Genomic DNA, 20,519 nt, shown 5'->3' with positions numbered 1-20,519 from the left:
AATTACATTATGATGTCGCTAAATTCTCGGTCTTCTCATTAGCCGTTTTAGAACTTGGATTATGTATTGGATCAAATTGATTAAATAGTTTTTCTGTATTCGACATTATGAGTTGGGCAGAGGAGCCCCAATATAAAGATGGATGAAGGCTGCTCGCATGGCTGGCCAGGGAGACGTGCTCCGCCCGGAATGGCCACAAGAAACGGCAAGAATTTGGCCCCTGGCGATTTGTTCTTATCTCGGCTTCATGTGGGTCTGGTTGGTGGAAGGAGTGGTGGTAGTTGTGGTGGTGGTGGGTGTAGTGATGGTGGTAGTGGTGGGTGTAGTGATGGTGGTAGTGGTGGGTGTAGTGATGGTGGTGGTGGTGGTGGGTGTAGTGATGGTGGTGGTGGGTGTAGTGATGGTGGTGGTGGTGGGTGTAGTGATGGTAGTTGTGGTGGGTGTTGTGATGGTGGTAGTGGTGGGTGTAGTGATGGTGGTGGTGGTGGTGGGTGTAGTGATGGTGGTGGTGGTGGTGGTGGGTGTAGTTGTAGTTGTGGTTGTGGTGGGTGTAGTGATGGTGGTGGTGGTGGGTGTAGTGATGGTGGTAGTGGTGGTGGGTGTAGTGATGGTGTAGTGATGGTGGTGGTGGTGGTGGGTGTAGTGATGGTGGTGGTGGTGGGTGTAGTGATGGTGGTAGTTGTGGTGGGTGTAGTGATGGTGGTGGTGGTGGGTGTAGTGGTGGTGGTAGTTGTGGTGGGTGTAGTGATGGTGGTAGTTGAGGCGGGTGTAGTGATGGTTGATATGAATGTCAGTGTGGCGAGCACGGGAGACGTACTAATATCAGACATTCTTGACGCGCACTCTACTCCCCTTCATATAGTCTGGTATCTGCACAAATGCAGATAAATGTGTTAATAAAAGAGAGAGTGAGTGAGTGAGTGTGAGTGTCTTGGACAATGTTCCAGATACTGTATGTTTGAACATTGTGCAGCGATTATTGAATATATTTGACATCCGTAGGACAATAAATTTAAACTTAGACCAGTTACAAAATGAAATTACATTGTGATATATCCATAACAAATCCTTGGAGCAGGACGGCGGGATGGAATTTGGACTAACCCGGGACACTGGTTCGATCATACCATCCTGCTCCACCTGACTGGTCCCGTAGTTGAGAGTTATGAGTTACGAGGAAAGACTATTGATACTAACCCTCGTGCCACTACAAGAGCAAAACAAACGTTAGAGGAGACATTATTACAACCTATAAAATCCTAAGAGGAAAATTGGCAGGGTAGACATTTAGCACGGATAAAGGGACCTCGAGTAGAAACCTAGTACCCAAATGAGGTGCGTACAAATTAGAAAACAAAATAGGTGTCCGAGAATGCATTAAGAAGTGATGTGGTGGAGGCTGACGCCATACACAGTTTCAAATGTAGATATGATAGAGCTGAATACGCTCACAAACCTGCATGGAAAACGCAGAATAGAACCAGTGAAGAGCAGAGGTGCCATAGGCACAATCAGAGAACACTGTACAAACATCAGAGGTCCGCGGTTCTTCAACACCCTCCCAGCGAGCATCAGAAATATTGCCGGAACAACCGTGGCCATCTTCAAGAGAAAACTAGATTGTTTTCTTCAAGGAGTGCCGGACGAACCGGGCTGTGATGGGTATGTGGACCTGCGGGCCGCTCCAAGCAACAGCCTGGTGGACCAAACTCTCACAAGCCTGGCCTCGGGCCGGGCTTGGGTAGTAGTAGTAGTCCCAGAACCCCATCAAGCAGGTGAACTTGTGCACCAAATAGTTGACGGCTGAGAGGCGGGACCAAAGTGCCGAAGCTTAACCCCTTCAAGCGCAACTAGGAGACTATACATACACACACACAAGACACAATTCCCCACATACTACTGTCTTCGACACGCGCCACACCAGTATCCCATACACCTTCACTAATGGCTTGATATCAGACACAAGCTCCTCAGCAGACATGTAAGATAGATTCAGCTACAGATACAAGCTATCTTATCACAGGCTTGTGAGGCCAGCGTCATCAGTAGGCAGGCTTGCCAACAGTGTGAGGAGATCAACTCAACAAGATGATTAGACTCGTCAACAATCAGACGAGGACAGTTCAGTATTAGGTTCTTTAACAATCAGAGTAAGCTAGTTCAGCATCAGTTAAACTTTAGCTTAAATACTCAGCTTGAGTCCATCATTGCAGATTGTTCTCTCTACCTGGCTGAATGTTTACATGTGGTACACTTGTCCACAATGCAAAGTTAGACTAGTTTACCTCCGCCGAAACTTGGGTTGGACAATAGCCACTAATCGGTAACGACGCAGGGCCCGGGGTTCCTGCACTACAAGCACTATTGAGTTTGTTTGGACAAAGTCATAGGAGTATCATAACTTTTACAAAGTTTAATATATAATTCCCGTTGTCGGAGACCGTAAGCTAGTACTTAGACTTATATAGGTCCTCCCTATGCCATCTACTGACCTTTCCCATCTACTGACCTTTCCCATCTACTGACCTTTCCCATCTACTGACCTTTCCCATCTACTGACCTTTCCCAAGAGGCATCACACAACAGTTACCTCATTCCTGGGTTCCTCATTTTATTGCATGATGAATAGAGGCATCAGGTGAAAGGAAACGTATCCGACCGCTAGTGTCCTGGCCGGAGACTGAACCCGGGTCCCTCGATTGTGAGTCAAAGAAGTAGACGCTACCTCGTTAAGACGTTGATCTTAATCAGTCCATACACACACGCCACAAATCCACGAGGGCCGTGACGAGGATTCGAACCTACGACCGAGATGATCCCAGACGCTGCCTTAATCGACTGAGCTACGACAGGGTAAAAAGAGTTAAAAACCGAAGTTCTACTGAACTTACTGCAGGATCCAGTAAGTTCAGTAGAACTTCGGTTTCAACTCTTTTTTACCATGTCGTAGCTCAGTCGATTAAGGCAGCGTCTGGGATCATCTCGGACGTAGATTCGAATCCTCGTCACGGCCCTTGTGGATTTGTTCATTGATGCATCACGCTATTGTGATTTCTGTGTGTAACACACATGCTAATTTCTACATAAATAATGATTAATTTAGAGTTTCAGAGGGAGGTAGGGTAAGGTAATAATCAAACCATTACGACTATATAGCACATGGAAAGGATGATGCGATTTAGGACAGGACGGAGTGATGGAATGGTTCCCAACCACTTGGACGGTCGGGGATTGAACATCGATCTGCAAGAAGCGAGACCGTCTCTCCACCGTCCAGTCTCCGTGGTGTAGTGGTAAGACACTCGCCTGGCGTTCCGCGAGCGCTATGTCATGGGTTCGTATCCTGGCCGGGGAGGATTTACTGGGCGCAATTCCTTAACTGTAGCCTCTGTTTAACTCAACAGTAAAATGTGTACTTGGTTGTAACAACGATTCTTCGCGGCGGGGATCGTATTCCAGGGACTTGCCCGAAACGCTACGCGTACTAGTGGCTGTACAAGAATGTAACAACTCTTGTATATCTCAAAAAAAAAGTAGTTGGGTATAAATGTACTTTCATTACGTGATTATGAAAGTACAATTAATTAAGCATCATAACTTATGATAGCATGTTGTGTGTGTTCCTCCTGTGTAACATCGGTCGATGTTGTTGTAGAATGATTAGATTGTGGGCAGGAATTGGAGTACCAAACGTCCACTGCTTTTCCTTAGTTTTATTATAAATATATATATCTTGTACACGGGCCAGGCTCTAGAAGCTAGTGTGTGAGGGAGCGCGTGTAGGCGCTCTGATGCCCCATCGGTGTCTGAGGGCTGCAGCAGAGTAGATTGCATTTAAATCTGCTGACCACGTTGTTGATACGTATTAAGTTGTTTAGCTTAAGAGGGTATTAGGTCATCCTATGTGTATGGCCATGGGCGACTAACTGGCGTCCAACACCTGTACCAGCCTGAGAATTATAACCCCAGTGAGACATCACATCTCTTTGCACATCATATATATAAACATTTTATCGCCTATTTTCCAAAGTTACAGCCCCGCGCCTGTGCCAGGTAAGACCACTACGGGCTCACCATAGCCCGTGCTACTTGGAACTTTTTGTTCCCAGTAGCTGAATCTTAAACAACAAGCAGCAGCAGCCTATTTTCGTTAAGTTAGGTTGGGTGAAGATAAGGTAGAATATTAGGTTATGTTTGGTTAGGTTGGACTGGGTAGCATCTTATTGAGGTTATCTTGAGATGATTTCGGGGCTTTAGTGTCCCCGCGGCCCGGTCCTCGACCAGGCCTCCACCCCCAGGAAGCAGCCCGTGACAGCTGACTAACACCCAGGTACCTATTTTACTGCTAGGTAACAGGGACATAGGGTGAAAGAAACTCTGCCCATTGTTTCTCGCCGGCGCCCGGGATCGAACCCGGGACCACAGGATCACAAGTCCAGCGTGCTGTCCGCTCGGCCGACTGGCTCCCTGAGCTAGGTTAGGGCTTAGGTTAGGATTGGGTATGATAGACTGGTCTGGGTTAGGATAGGATAACATATGTAACGTCGAGTGTTGAAAGAGTAATCGTACTCCTGTTAGTGCCTCTCTGGGTTTGTATGTGTCTCAGCTTCGCTCCTATGTCTCAGCTTCGCTCCTATATGTCTCAGCTTCGCTCCTATATGTCTCAGCTTCGCTCCTATATGTCTCAGCTTCGCTCCTATATGTCTCAGCTTCGCTCCTATATGTCTCAGCTTCGCTCCTATATGTCTCAGCTTCGCTCCTATATGTCTCAGCTTCGCTCCTATATGTCTCAGCTTCGCTCCTATATGTCTCAGCTTCGCTCCTATATGTCTCAGCTTCGCTCCTATATGTCTCAGCTTCGCTCCTATATGTCTCAGCTTCGCTCCTATATGTCTCAGCTTCGCTCCTATATGTCTCAGCTTCGCTCCTATATGTCTCAGCTTCGCTCCTATATGTCTCAGCTTCGCTCCTATATGTCTCAGCTTCGCTCCTATATGTCTCAGCTTCGCTCCTATATGTCTCAGCTTCGCTCCTATATGTCTCAGCTTCGCTCCTATATGTCTCAGCTTCGCTCCTATATGTCTCAGCTTCGCTCCTATATGTCTCAGTTTCGCTCCTATATGTCTCAGCTCAGCTAGTATACGTCTCCTTGCTTATCTGCGTCTCTCAACAAGACCCAACATAATGATAACAACAAGACCCAACATAATGATAACAACAAGACCCAACATAATGATAACAACAAGACCCAACATAATGATAACAAGAAGACCCAACATAATGACCCACATTGTTTATATCAGCAAGTCACCAAGACCGAAACCCACTCACTTGTCCACGTCATCGATTGATGGGGCGGCGCCATCTACCATTGGGAGGTCCGAGTCTAATTGAAAATTATCGTTCGATTCATCTGTTCTACGAGCTGGTCGAATCGTTAAACCGTTCGAATTACTGCAACCCCCCTCCCCCCCCCGTTTACCCCTCCCTCACAACCCTCCCTCTAACCCAGTTCCTACCTTCCTATGCTGGGTTCCGGTATTTGGGGTTAGTTCTGAAAGGAATCTGAAACACAGTAGAATTGTGGTTGCAATTATGCTAACAAGGTCATGGGTGGTTAATTGAAGGTAGTAATATATGCCGTAGGTCTGTCTAATGGGGTTAGTGGGTATGAAGCGGCTGGAGAAATTGGATCGTTTGAAAAAAAAGGTGAACATGAGTTTTCGAGTCGTTGGTCCTCCCGACACGACCGACTCCGATTGAAAACGTAAGAAAAATTGCCGGTTTTATGTTTGGGGTTAGGGTTATCAGGGATGGGCCAAGGTGTACTTAGCAACAATCTGGTTGGGAAGACAAATTGTTGATGGGACCGAAGGGACCTCGTAGCCTGGTGGATAGCGCGCAGGACTCGTAATTCTGTGGCGCGGGTTCGATTCCCGCACGAGGCAGAAACAATTGGGCAAAGTTTCTTTCACCCTGAATGCCCTGTTACCTAGCAGTAAATAGGTACCTGGGAGTTAGTCAGCTGTCACGGGCTGCTTCCTGGGGGTGGAGGCCTGGTCGAGGACCGGGCCGCGGGGACACTAAAGTCCCGAAATCATCTCAAGATAACCTCAACATAACCTATTGATTGTTAGGGCATGCACACGTGTATGTGCTCACCTATTTGTGCCTGTAGGAGCTAGCATTGGCTCTAGAACACCCCGCCTTTCTAGCCGCCGGTTGTGAAGGGTGTGTGTGTGTGTGTGTGTGTGTGTGTGTGTGTACTCTATTTTCTAGTTTTTCTTATGTTAGATATAATTGAATATTAAGTTAACTTCAATCACGTATCCATCAAATCCATTCCACTTATTTGCAGCTCTATCTCTAAGTTATTTCTGACACCTTTGCTCCACCTGTGTCTCCAGTTTACACCTATGTTACTTGTCTCCTCCAGCGCAGCAACGTTCTGTCAATCATTCCTCATTGCTCAGGCTCTTCAGCTCAGGAACGTTCTGTCAATCATTCCTCATTGCTCAGGCTCTTCAGCTCAGGAACGAGCCTGCTTACCTATTTTTGGACCATTTCTGGTTATGTCTTGTGCTTTTTTAAGACGGGTGTTCCATGCATGGGCTGCATTCATAAGCGTGGGTCTCACGTAGGTAGGTTATATATAGTAATCAGAAGACTCCCACGGTCATGTTTCTGACGCCTATCATTACGTTATCCAGTTTAGCTTATGATGGTCAATGTTACTCTGGTAGTGTCTGTCTCAGGCATTGAGTTTGTAGTGGATTTACCCAGTAAACACACCATTCTTTTTCGTTCTTAAAACGTTGCAAAATGGTAATAAAGTTAAAAATCCTGTGTGGTTACATTTTGTTTGCTTGGTTATCTATGAAGCAGGAATCTGTTTTCCCTGTACTGGTCTCGCCTCACTCCAGTACCTCTCACAACTGCACTTGTCTGGGTTAAACTACAGTTGTCATTTATCAGACCACTTCTGGAGTGTGTCTAGTTAATTATTACAGTCCCCCTCTGTTCTCATTCTTCTCATTAACTCTGCGTCATCAACCTGTGTGTGTGTGTGTACTCACCTAGTTGTACTCACCTAGTTGTGTTTGCGGGGGTTGAGCTCTGGCTCTTTGGTCCCGCCTCTCAACCGTCAATCAACAGGTGTACAGATTCATGAGCCTTTCGGGCTCTGTCATATCTACACTTGAAACTGTGTATGGAGTCAGCCTCCACCACATCACTTCCTAGTGTGTGTGTGTGTGTGTGTGTGTGTGTGTGTGTGTGTGTGTGTGTGTACTCACCTAATTGTGCTTGTGGGGGTTGAGCTCTGGCTCTTTGTACCCGCCTCTCAACCGTCAAACAACAGGTGTACAGGTTCCTAAGCCTATTGAGTTCTATCATATCTACACTTGAAACTGTGTATGGAATCAGCCTCCACCACATCACTGCCTAATGCATTCAATTTGTCAACCACTCTGACACTAAAAATGTTCTCTCTAATATCTCTGTGGCTCATTTGGGCACTCAGTTTCCACCTGTGTCCCCTAGTGCGTGTGCCCCTTGTGTTAAATAGCCTGTCTTTATCTACCCTATCAATTCCATTGAGAATCTTGAATGTGGTGATCATGTCCCCACCTAACTCTTCTGTCTTCCAGCGAAGTGAGGTTTAATTCCCGTAGTCTTTCCTCGTAGCTCATACCTCTCAGCTCGGGTACTAGTCTGGTGGCAAACCTTTGAACCTTTTCCATTTTAGTCTTATCCTTGACTAGATATCGACTCCATGCTGGGGCTGCATACTCCAGGATTGGCCTGACATATGTGGTATACAAAGTTGTATGTGGTATACCAGTTGTTCTTGCAGGGAGTTGAGCTTTGTCTCTTTGGTCCCGCCTCTCAACTGTCAATCAACTGATGTACAGGTCCCTGAGCCTACTGGGCTCTATCATATCTACACTTGAAACTGTGTATGGAGTCAGCCTCCACCACATCACTGCCTAATGCATTCCACCTGTTAACTACTGTCACTGAAAAAGTTCTTTATTAACGTCCCTGTGGCTCTTGTGGGTACTCAGCTTCCACCTGTGTCCCCTTGTCATCGAGGTGTTAGCTCTTGGACCCCTACTTTCGGTTGTCGAATGTGCTGCTCCCGTTCTCAATTGGGAACATATTTTCCAATAGAGAAATATTTCTCTATTGGGAACATATTTCCCAATAGAGAAACATTTCTCTATTGGGAAATATTGCTATTTCCCCAACATCTATTATTAGTTTTCTCTCACACACACATCCCCAGCCTGCGGGTCCCAACACATCCCCCAGCCTACAAGGCCCGATTTGCCTAATAAGCCAAGTTTTCATGAATTAATGTTTTTTCGACTACCTAACCTAACCTAACTTTTTTCGGCTACCTAACCTTACTTATAAAGATAGGTTAGGTTAGGTAGGGTTGGTTAGGTTCGGTCATATGTCTACGTTAATTTTAACTCCAATAATTTTTTTTTACTTCATACATAATGAAATGGGTAGCTTTATCATTTCATAAGAAAAAAAATTTGAGAAAATATATTAATTCATGAAAACTTGGCTTATTAGGCAAATCGGGCCTTGCATAGCAGGCTGAGAAGTGCGTTCTGGCTACTAGGTACGACATACATATATATATTTAGGGGTACCACCACTGGTTTAATTAAAGGGACCCACATCCTCGAAGAAGAAAATAAATAGTGTTCAGAGAAAACCTTGTGGATTCTCACTGAATACTTTAATCTTTTCCTCTCCTATCACCCCTATTATTATTTTTTATTTGATTTTATTGCAATGCTACAGTTTACAGAAAACACACACTTACATAACAATATACCAATCAGTGTTCGAAGACCTCGTCCAGTTCCTCGGGGGTCGGGTGCGTACCCAAGATACAGCACGCATTTCCCCTCTGAACAGCGACACTGAGGCGCTGGAACATAAAACTGGCCGCTCTTGGGTCTCTAGTCATCCCAATGAGTTCCTCGCCCAGCTCCTTCAGGAACTTAAGTGCACATTTACCCCAGGCGCCCAGAGTCTCAGAGCCTATTGGCACGAACCTGTAACAACGTTCTAGGTCCCTGTACTTGTTAGTTTTCTGGGTCTCCCTGAAGGTGGCCGCCCCGCCTCCCTCAGCTGCGCTGTAAGGTAGATAGATATCAGCCAATGTGGACGCACACGTGTAGTCCCACACGACCTGTTTACCTTCCCTCCACGGCTGCAGGGTGACTCCATCTGGGCGTTTTTGGCTGTTGTCAGGTCTGCACAACTGACGTTCCCTTTGTGCTGGACACCCAGCTATAGCCAAACTTCTCTTGATGATGTCATTGACTGCTTCATGTCTGGCAATCTTTCCCTGTGTCTTACGACAGATGAGACCATGGCTGCCGTATTGGTCCGCCCGTGCATGGCCGCAAATAAACCGGTGCTCGAGGGAGATAGGAGCGGCAAGGCGCAGAGCAACACCAATACTTAGGGTCCGAGGGTCCAGGCGGGTGCCCAAGGCGGAATTAGGGACTGCCAACAGGAAGTCCCCGGCATGGGGCGCTTGCACAGCTAGGAGACGCGCTTTGTCCTTCCTGGAAGCTGCCTCCAGCAATGATGTGGCGATGTTCTCCACTATGGTTCTATCCCATTTGGACTGTTTGCAGTCATTTGGAAAAGTCGGTCGAGGATGAGAGTTGACAAGAGTGTCCCACTGACCGGCTCCTTCCGCGAATTTGGGATCATGAATCCCAATGGAGTCTCTTAGGTGTTCCGGTAATATTTCCTTAACTAATTCACCTGTTGCACTGGTCGAGGATAAGAATGCCGGCAATGCTAACTGTGTCGCCTTGCGAATACCTATCCCCCCGAGTCTAACTGGGAGCGTTGCTTGGTCCCATTGGTCATCTTGCAGGGAGAGGTTTAACACTTTCACGGTTATTGACCTTAGGAGTGTGTCATATTCTGTTAATTTTGGGCTGTCGAAGGAGGGAGCACACCTTAGGAAATAGGTAAGTCTGGGCAAAGCCAGGCACCTTGTGAGAAGGTACAAAGCATCGTGGGCGTCCAAAGCCCCTATTCTTCCCTCATCCTCCTCAGGTCGTTCAGCTTTTCTTCGAGGACTACCTCAATGGCGCTCGAGCCCAGAGGTGCCCCTAGCAGCACACTGTCGGTGGGAGCGATCACTTGGGCTCCTGGCAATATGATTCGCACTGCATCTATGGTTGGTTGGCTAGATGAGATGATTTCACACTTTATTGGGTTATATATGTGTGTGTGTATATATATATATATATATATATATATATATATATATATATATATATATATATATATATATATAATATATATATATATATATATATATATATATATATATATATATATATATATATATATATACACGTCTGTAATATACTGTCTATGGTTGATGTATATAGACTTGTAAGACCAGTTTAGCCAGTGGGTCAGCCAGAGGCTTAGGACCCGCGCAGGAAGGACTTGGTTAAATACTGGTTTGAAAACAAGGTTGTTGAACTATGGAACAAATAACTGGGCCACATACAACACCTCGGATGGCTGGATTGTTTCAAGTGTAGGTTTGACTCATGTTTGGATATAAATAGGGGCTGCCTCGTATGGGCCAAGAGCTTTCGTGCAGTTTCATGTAATTTTTTTTTGTATTATGAATATCCCGGATTTCTCCCCCCCCCCCCACCGTCCACCTCACAAAAAATTGAGTATAACATTTTGATTATGGCTAAATTTTTCTACATGTGAAAATATAGCATCATTTATATATTACAATATATTACATTTTTCGTTAATTATTCAAATTAATTCATCTTAGCATAGAATTGTAAAATTTAAATATAATTAATCTTGTATATAATAGTTAATCTTGTATAATGCAATTGTAATCATAAATGTAAAAGGGACAATTGAAAATATTTCACTAAATTTAAAAGCATTAACAAGAATGTTGTTAGCAATTCTGGCGTCTATTTAAGGAAAATTTCCGACTTTCTGTAAATGTTTGTCGTTCCCTAAAGGTATCCACAGTGGAGGTTGACGGTGAACTTGATTCCCAATGTATATTGCTATTTACCTATTTATTTATTTAATTTATTTATATACATTGGTTTTTACATTCTTGTAAAGCCACTAGCATGCATAGCGTTTCGGGCAGGTCCTTAATCCTATTCTTTATCCCCTCGGAATACGACCCGCCAAATCGTTTGACAACCAGGTACCTATTTTACTATTGGGTAAACAGAGGCTACAGTTAAGGATTGGCGCCCAGTCAGTCCTCCCCGGCCAGGATACGACGAGCTCAGGCCAAAACTTGGTTCCCACGGTACTTGAGTTATGACTTGTTTCTTGAGCAGCGTCAGTAGCATCATTATAATTATTAATCATCATAATCATTATCATATACATTATTATCATTAAATCCTTGCATCATAATCATTATAATCGTTATCATAATAATCTTCAAAATCATTATTTTCATGTTCATTATCATTAATAATCATTATGATAATCGTTATCAGTAGTTATCATGACATTATTACACTAAAACCCAAAACTTACCAATAAAGCCTCACTTTCACTGTCACAAAAATCAACACTGCAGTGTGCACTTACTAAGTGAATTACGTTAATAAATCCTTTTACTGACCACAAGCCCTTAAGAAAATTCCCATAAACAAGATAAACGACCATAAAAAACCAACCCAGCTTGGAGCCGCTGGCCAAGCAAGCGGTGCTGAGGTTAGTATGAGTGAATATGCAGCCCGTCCTCCAAACAAAGATCCAAAAGTGATTCCATCCACCCGCCAAACCCCCCTGTTTATGAATGAAAAGCGGTTTACACACGACTCACAACTGATTTCGTTCGAACACTTCCGGAACAAGTGCTTCACTGACGACTTTTGTTCGAATCACAACGCTATAAATGCTTCACCCACGTACTACAAATGCAAATAATCGCCAATCGAACCTAAACACCTAACCTAACCTATGCCTATATATGCACAATATGCTAATATAATATAATATTAATTTATATTTGAGAAAATTCTTGATTTGAATGAACAGCATGTTAAAATTTATGAATGCGTCTGTGGGGTCGACCGCTGGATGTAATGGACTTGAGTCGAGGACGGGTTGGAATATGAGAGCATAAATCAGCGAGGAAGACCTGCCGGACGAGTGCAGTTGACTGGGAGCGGCTACCGGGTGCTGGGAGGGTGTGGGAGCCAGGCTGGGGAACATCTTCTCATGAAATGCGAGCCTGGCCGTCCGCCGCTTGGGGCTGGGTTTAGTGGGCCACTGCTACCCTTCCTACTGACCAACACACACTGTTTACTTTGCGTTACTGATTATTGTTATTGACTGGGGCTTTAGGCTGTTTCTACCCATGTTTTTGATTCTATAGTTTTTTTGGGGGGTTTAACTAGTTATTTGTGAGGTTAGTTTGAGGGCGGAAACTGCAGGCAAGAGGAACGTGTTATATAAGGCTTCGTGCTAAGTTGTTCCTTAGCCACTTACGTGGAGTATTTATTAGTGGTTGTTTTTAGACCGCGTCCAGTCATTGCCGGATTTGTTCTCCAAGTTACTCCATGTATTAGTAGGTAAGGAGCTGGCTCTATACCAGGTCTGTTTCATGAGAGATTAAGTCTAAAATTGTGTTGTTTACCGTATTTAGACTTTTTTTCAAGTGGTGAAGATGTTTATAAAGGAACATAGACCACCAGGTCATATAAGCCTCAATACATGTATATGTTGGGCTCTCCCGAGAGTGCTGTTTGGTTTTATATAAATATTACACGATTTATATACATGTGTGATTTATAAGAATTGTCGTTCAATTATATTTTCCCCCACAGATTGAGTGCAACATCACTCCGGCATGAAACAACTACTAGGTGAGTACACGACTCAAGCCATTAAGGCTTTTGATGAGTCTACTATTGTTAATTTTTGGTTGAAAAGTTCAAAACAGTTCCAAACTGTGAACAAGGAATATGTAGGCCGGTTCATATGGCGTTATCTTGAGATATCTTGAGATGATTTTGGGGCTTTAGTGTCCCCGCGGCCCGGTCCTCGACCAGGCCTCCACCCCCAGGAAGCAGCCCGTGACAGCTGACTAACACCCAGGTACCTATTTTACTGCTAGGTAACAGGGGCATAGGGTTAAAGAAACTCTGCCCATTGTTTCTCGCCGGCGCCTGGGATCGAACCCAGGACCACAGGATCACAAGTCCAGCGTCCTGTCCGCTCGGCCGACCGGCTCCCTGCCACCCCACAACTGTGGCCTAACTTCAGAGTATCTCTTTATTTCTAGGTTAAAAGAGGCATTAGGGAGCCCCGATTGTGAGTCGAGAACGAAGCCTACTGTATTATATATTTACATGGTCGAGCACTGACTCCTGAGCCCAGACTTTGACCGGTCACACCCTCTCAAAATTTTAATTCGAATTAAACCTGCTTATTCTTGAACGTTTGTACATTTATAATTGAGTTAATTTAGAAAAAAAATAACTACGTTATTTTCTTAAAAAGTCGTACTAATAGCACAACACTTAATAATTGTAACTATATACTTATTTTATCATTTTCCTTATTACCTGGTTCTTAACCGCTTTAGAGTTACAGACTCTATTGTAGACCAGACCACACACTAGAAGGTGAAGGGACGACAACGTTTCGGTCCATCCTGGACCATTCTCAGTCGACTTGAGAATGGTCCAGGACGGACCGAAACGTCGTCCCTTCACCTTCTAGTGTGTGGTCTGATTCACTTACTTTGGCCACGTTATTGTGACTCATCGCCTGCACCCTATTGTGTTGTCCAGTATGTGCCCCATACAACTGTGGCCAGACTGTGGAAGTCATCACCAATCCCAGTGTGTAGCAGTATGACTTACAATATGTCAATAACTTGGTTATACTTTACATGTTGATAACTGGAACTGAACAGCTGAAAGAACATCATAAGAATTTTATCGGATTTACAGAAAATGTGCACATTATAAATACACAAGTTAGCTAAAGTTAGGGAGATATTTGTTGTTGTGTAATGAAACATGGAGTCGACCCTCAGTTATTGACGGTGATAGAATAGAATGAATTAACTAACTCCTTTTTTTATTGTTCAGAGATGGAGTCCCATACCCCCAGTATATGCTTCCCATACCCCAGGGACATGGGTACCCATAGTTAGGAACCCCTGCTCTAATATAGTGCATTATTATTTCACTGTTCTTTCGCTAAAAAAATGTATTCCAAACATCCCTGTAACTCACCTGCATTATGCAGTTACAATAATGTCCCCTTGTTCTACCTTGTCCCCCCGTTCTACCTGAACGTGTCCTCTTAATCGATCTTTTTTTATTCCACAAATAATCTTATATCTCGTTGCCAAGTCTCCTCTATTCCGTCTCCTCCCCGCAGTGTGGTGAGGTACGGCAATGTCAGCATCGCCTTACCCTTTGTTCATCACAATTCTAGTGCCAGCCTCATTGCATGCCTCTGATTTTTTTCTACTTTTATTTCTTACGGTGGAGAGAGTTGATCAATCTGTCTTACATATCCAAAATTCCCATGTTTTTGGTTAACTTAAAAAATACAATATTGACGCTTCCTTTTGAGGGAAAGAGGGAGATAGTGTGAGAGAAAGAAGGTAGGATGAGGAGAAGGAGAGAGAGGTAATGTGAGATAAGGAGAGGGGCAGAGAGGAGGAAGGATGAGTGAAGAAGGGATGGAGATGGTGTGAAGGACGGAGGGAGAGAGGGACGGAGGGAGAGAGGGACGGAGGGAGAGTCGGTGAATGAGAGGGTGGAGGGAGGGGGGGGGGAGGGTAATTAACACCTGGGTGGTGGAGAAGCAGTAAGGCACTTGGCGGGAGGAGGCCTGGCCCAGGTTACAAGTGAAAGTTGCTACTAGCCAACCAGGCATTAACAGTGTTTTACTGCCTTGTTCACCCTGGACCCGGGGCGTGTATTCCCTGGGAACCTGTGTGTATGTTGTTGTTGGACGGTTGTGTATGTTCCGTGGGAACCTGTGTGTATGTTGTTGGACAGGTGTATATGTTCCGTGGGAACCTGTGTGTATGTTGTTGGACAGGTGTATATGTTCCGTGGGAACCTGTGTGTATGTTGTTGGACAGGTGTATATGTTCCGTGGGAACCTGTGTGTATGTTGTTGGACAGGTGTATATGTTCCGTGGGAACCTGTGTGTATGTTGTTGGACAGGTGTATATGTTCCATGGGAACCTGTGTGTATGTTGTTGGACAGGTGTATATGTTCCGTGGGAACCTGTGTGTATGTTGTTCGACAGGTGTATATGTTCCGTGGGAACCTGTGTGTATGTTGTTCGACAGGTGTATATGTTCCGTGGGAACCTGTGTGTATGTTGTTGGACAGGTGTATATGTTCCGTGGGAACCTGTGTGTATGTTGTTGGACAGGTGTATATGTTCCGTGGGAACCTGTGTATGTTGTTCGACAGGTGTATATGTTCCGTGGGAACCTGTGTGTATGTTGTTGGACAGGTGTATATGTTCCGTGGGAACCTGTGTATGTTGTTCGACAGGTGTATATGTTCCGTGGGAACCTGTGTGTATGTTGTTGGACAGGTGTATATGTTCCGTGGGAACCTGTGTGTATGTTGTTGGACAGGTGTATATGTTCCGTGGGAACCTGTGTATGTTGTTCGACAGGTGTATATGTTCCGTGGGAACCTGTGTGTATGTTGTTGGACAGGTGTATATGTTCCGTGGGAACCTGTGTGTATGTTGTTGGACAGGTGTATATGTTCCGTGGGAACCTGTGTGTATGTTGTTCGACAGGTGTATATGTTCCGTGGGAACCTGTGTATGTTGTTCGACAGGTGTATATGTTCCGTGGAACCTGTGTGTATGTTGTTGGACAGGTGTATATGTTCCGTGGGAACCTGTGTGTATGTTGTTGGACAGGTGTATATGTTCCGTGGGAACCTGTGTGTATGTTGTTCGACAGGTGTATATGTTCCGTGGGAACCTGTGTGTATGTTGTTGGACAGGTGTATATGTTCCGTGGGAACCTGTGTATGTTGTTCGACAGTTGTGTATGTTCCGTGGGAACCTGTGTGTGTTGTTCGACAGGTGTATATGTTCCGTGGGAACCTGTGTGTATGTTGTTGGACAGGTGTATATGTTCCGTGGGAACCTGTGTGTATGTTGTTGGACAGGTGTATATGTTCCGTGGGAACCTGTGTGTATGTTGTTCGACAGGTGTATATGTTCCGTGGGAACCTGTGTGTATGTTGTTGGACAGGTGTATATGTTCCGTGGGAACCTGTGTGTATGTTGTTGGACAGGTGTATATGTTCCGTGGGAACCTGTGTGTATGTTGTTGGACAGGTGTATATGTTCCGTGGGAACCTGTGTGTATGTTGTTGGACAGGTGTATATGTTCCGTGGGAACCTGTGTATGTTGTTGGACAGGTGTATATGTTCCGTGGGAACCTGTGTATGTTGTTGGACAGTTGTGTATGTTCCGTGGGAACCTGTGTATGTTGTTGGACAGTTGTGTATGTTCCGTGGGAACCTGTGTGTATGTTGTTGGACAGGTGTATATGTTCCGTGGGAACCTGTGTATGTTGTTGGACAGGTGTATATGTTCCGTGGGAACCTGTGTATGTTGTTGGACAGTTGTATATGTTCCATAGAAATATATAAATAGTTAACGAGATTGTGTGTACAAGTTATCATTGTCCCAAAGTTTGGAAAAAAATATTATATTCCAAATATATTTTGAAGTTTTAATTGCGAATTCAGGAAATATTTCGTGTCTAAATCCCTCGAGTTGTTTCAAAATATTAGAATATCTCCTTTTGAACAAACTTCACCGCCGTATTATGACAAAAGTTATACATCAGCTTTGAAACAGCAACACTAACTGCCCAAAAACACAATGTCATAAACAACCAGATTGCTGAACAAAACTCTTAATGAAGTAAATTTTAACCAATAATGCTTCATCCTCAGGCGACTTTTTTTTATTATTTTTCTACCACAGACGTGGCCACACATTTACAATGCTATCCAGCATATATACATTTTCTTCTGTCCTCCATAGACAGGGTGAGAGATTTGTCAAACATATAGTTCAGGGATTTATTGAACAATCAACTACAGAAGGTGATTGTAGTGCTTTTAAAATGCTAGGCTAAGTTACTTATGTAAATACATAGATACACAGATTTATGCATGCTACATAAAGTGTTTGATCTGTCTTTTACACAGTGTCATTAATGTGCATTTACAAAGGTGAAATGTAAATAGAACCAGCTTCCACATGTACTTTATACACATATATACATATATACACACACACACACACATACATACACATTCATTTGTCTCTTTTTACTCTGACAGGGTGAGATAGCTGATAGAGAAAGTAGTGTGCAATTAAGAACTTAACCACTGAAGGTGATTAAGATCCTTTACAAACTCAGGTTATATAGTTACATCCTCAAGCGATGGTCGTCCAAGTTTCAGCCAACCACAAACACATCTTTGTACATTGTTCTTCCTTGTTATTAAAAACATTTTCTAAAATATGAATTAGTAGTATTATGTATTACAGTTATGTGTATAGTTTGGGCTAGGATAGGTTAGAGTAGGTGTTTTTATTTTGTTGATATTTATTTTGATATACGGTTTAGTACGGGGGTAAAGGGATTCGAACATGAGTGAAGCACTGATCCAGAAAAATTCGAATCTAATCAGTTGAGTCATATGCAAAAAATGTTTTTTCATTCATAATTACCGAGCATTGCTGCTAATGTTCTGAGGATTGGCTCTGGTATTTTACTGATAATAGCTGTTATAAGCGTCAGCTAACTCAGAGTAAAGTACCAGTTCCCCAGCTCCGGGACCCCGAAACAAGTTTCAAGGGTAAAAGTGACTTGGGAAGCAATCGCAAAAACTTCAATATTCTGAAAGCATCGAGGACGCCTTGTTTTATTTTTTTTACTTCAGTAAAAGATCCGATTTGCATGGTAATGTTTTCATCTTAACCGGAGTGCATCTTTAAGCGGGGGATAAATTTGCACTCTTCTCGAGAAATAAATTGACACACATTTGCCGAATATATTACAGTCTTAGCACATTTAAATCGCAGTTAGGAATGCCAACCCGGGTTGTTAGTGTCTGTTAAGCAGGTTTTAGTGGTGTGAAATTATAGTTCCTTCCTTACTGAATATTTGGCTGCCGCACCGAGGAAACGGTTGGGCAACACTATATAATTTTACCATCTTCTTGTACCTCTCGTGTGATGGATGGAAGAACAGTTCCGCCATATTCTAATGCCTCTTGTGTTATGGAAGAACAGTTCCGCCATATTATAATGCCTCTTGTGTTATGGAAGAACAGTTCCGACATATTATAATGCCTCTCGTATTATGGATGTATGAAAATCAGACAAATTCAAACACATACCATGTACAGTACAAGTTCAATTCCTGTAACAAAGAGGGAAAATTACACACAGTTAAACTAGACTCTGGTTTAAGTTTAAATAATAATAATAATAATAATAATAATAATAATAATAATAGTAATGATATAATGTGGAATGTCAACAGAGAGGAGCATACAGGACAGTGACACTGTACTTTTACAGGACGTAGAATACTGTATCAAGATGTAGAATTCAGTACTGCACTACAATAACTTCTAACACTACTACTAATACTGCTGCTACTGCTGCTACTGATACTGCAGCTACAACTTCTGTTTTTACAACTCCTACATCTACAACTTCAGCTCCTATATATATATATAATATATATATATATATATATATATATATATATATATATATATATATATATATATATATATATATATATATATATATATATATTAAATATGACCGAAAAAGTAAGATTAATAATTCTAACACGAATTTTTTCAATCTTTCGTACATTTCTTTTCACTGTTGGAGGTAAATCAAAAATCAATTCTCCAAAATTCATTTTTATTTCTAGTCTGACGCGACACGAGCGCGTTTCGTAAAACTTATTACATTTTCAAAGACTTTAGTTCACAAATACACAACTGAATAGAACTTACGCATCTCCGATTTTATATCTACATTTGAGTGAGGTGGAAGGGGTGATGTGGCATTAACACAAGACAGAACAAGGTGTGGCATTAATAGGGTATTAATTTCATCAACACAAGACAGAACAAGAGTATTAATAGGGTATTAATTTCATCAACACAAGACAGAACACGAAACAATGGATATTGAATAGAAGTGTTTGTAGAAAGCCTATTGGTCCATATTTCTTGATGCTTCTATATTGGAGCGGAGTCTTGAGGTGGGTAGAATATAGTTGTGCAATAATTGGCTGTTGATTGCTGGTGTTGACTTCTTGATGTGTAGTGCCTCGCAAACGTCAAGCCGCCTGCTATCACTGTATCTATCGATGATTTCTGTGTTGTTTACTAGGATTTCTCTGGCGATGGTTTGGTTGTGGGAAGAGATTATATGTTCCTTAATGGAGCCCTGTTGCTTATGCATCGTTAAACGCCTAGAAAGAGATGTTGTTGTCTTGCCTATATACTGGGTTTTTTGGAGCTTACAGTCCCCAAGAGGGCATTTGAAGGCTAGGATAACTCTCCAGACACAAAACAGAACGCTTTAAAAGAGACTAACGTCGTCTATGCCTTCAAATGCCCTCTTGGGGACTGTAAGCTCCAAAAAACCCAGTATATAGGCAAGACAACAACATCTCTTTCTAGGCGTTTAACGATGCATAAGCAACAGGGCTCCATTAAGGAACATATAATCTCTTCCCACAACCAAACCATCGCCAGAGAAATCCTAGTAAACAACACAGAAATCATCGATAGATACAGTGATAGCAGGCGGCTTGACGTTTGGGAGGCACTACACATCAAGAAGTCAACACCAGCAATCAACAGCCAATTATTGCACAACTATATTCTACCCACCTCAAGACTCCGCTCCAATATAGAAGCATCAAGAAATATGGACCAATAGGCTTTCTACAAACACTTCTATTCAATATCCATTGTTTCGTGTTCTGTCTTGTGTTGATGAAATTAATACCCTATTAATGCCACACCTTGTTCTGTCTTGTGTTAATGCCACATCACCCCTTCCACCTCACTCAAATGTAGATATAAAATCGGAGATGCGTAAGTTCTATTCAGTTGTGTATTTGTGAACTAAAGTCTTTGAAAATGTAATAAGTTTTACGAAACGCGCTCGTGTCGCGTCAGACTAGAAATAAAAATGAATTTTGGAGAATTGATTTTTGATTTACCTCCAACAGTGAAAAGAAATGTACGAAAGATTGAAAAAATTCGTGTTAGAATTATTAATCTTACTTTTTCGGTCATATTTAATAATATGTCTACAGGAAAAACTGCTACCAAAATATACTAATATATATATATATATATATATATATATATATATATATATATATA

At 42.9% G+C, this 20,519-nt stretch overlaps 1 long non-coding RNA gene across 2 annotated transcripts in view; it reads left to right on the top strand.

Moving 5' to 3' along the window:
* LOC138350475 (uncharacterized) overlaps nucleotides 1–20,519 on the top strand; it is a 352,612-nt gene that overhangs the window by 189,147 nt on the left and 142,946 nt on the right. The window contains exons 1-2 of one of the 2 annotated variants that reach the window (XR_011222129.1): nucleotides 12,286–12,638; nucleotides 12,894–12,932. This is a non-coding gene — a long non-coding RNA (uncharacterized lncRNA). Of the gene's footprint in view, nucleotides 1–12,285; nucleotides 12,639–12,893; nucleotides 12,933–20,519 lie in introns of those variants that run through there. The other variant, XR_011222128.1, reaches the window with a different exon arrangement.

The sequence above is a fragment of the Procambarus clarkii genome, chromosome 45, assembly GCF_040958095.1.
Source record: "Procambarus clarkii isolate CNS0578487 chromosome 45, FALCON_Pclarkii_2.0, whole genome shotgun sequence".
NCBI lineage: Eukaryota > Metazoa > Arthropoda > Malacostraca > Decapoda > Cambaridae > Procambarus > Procambarus clarkii.
Note: the sequence above shows the minus strand (reverse complement) of the source record. Positions and strands in the feature narration are given on the sequence as shown.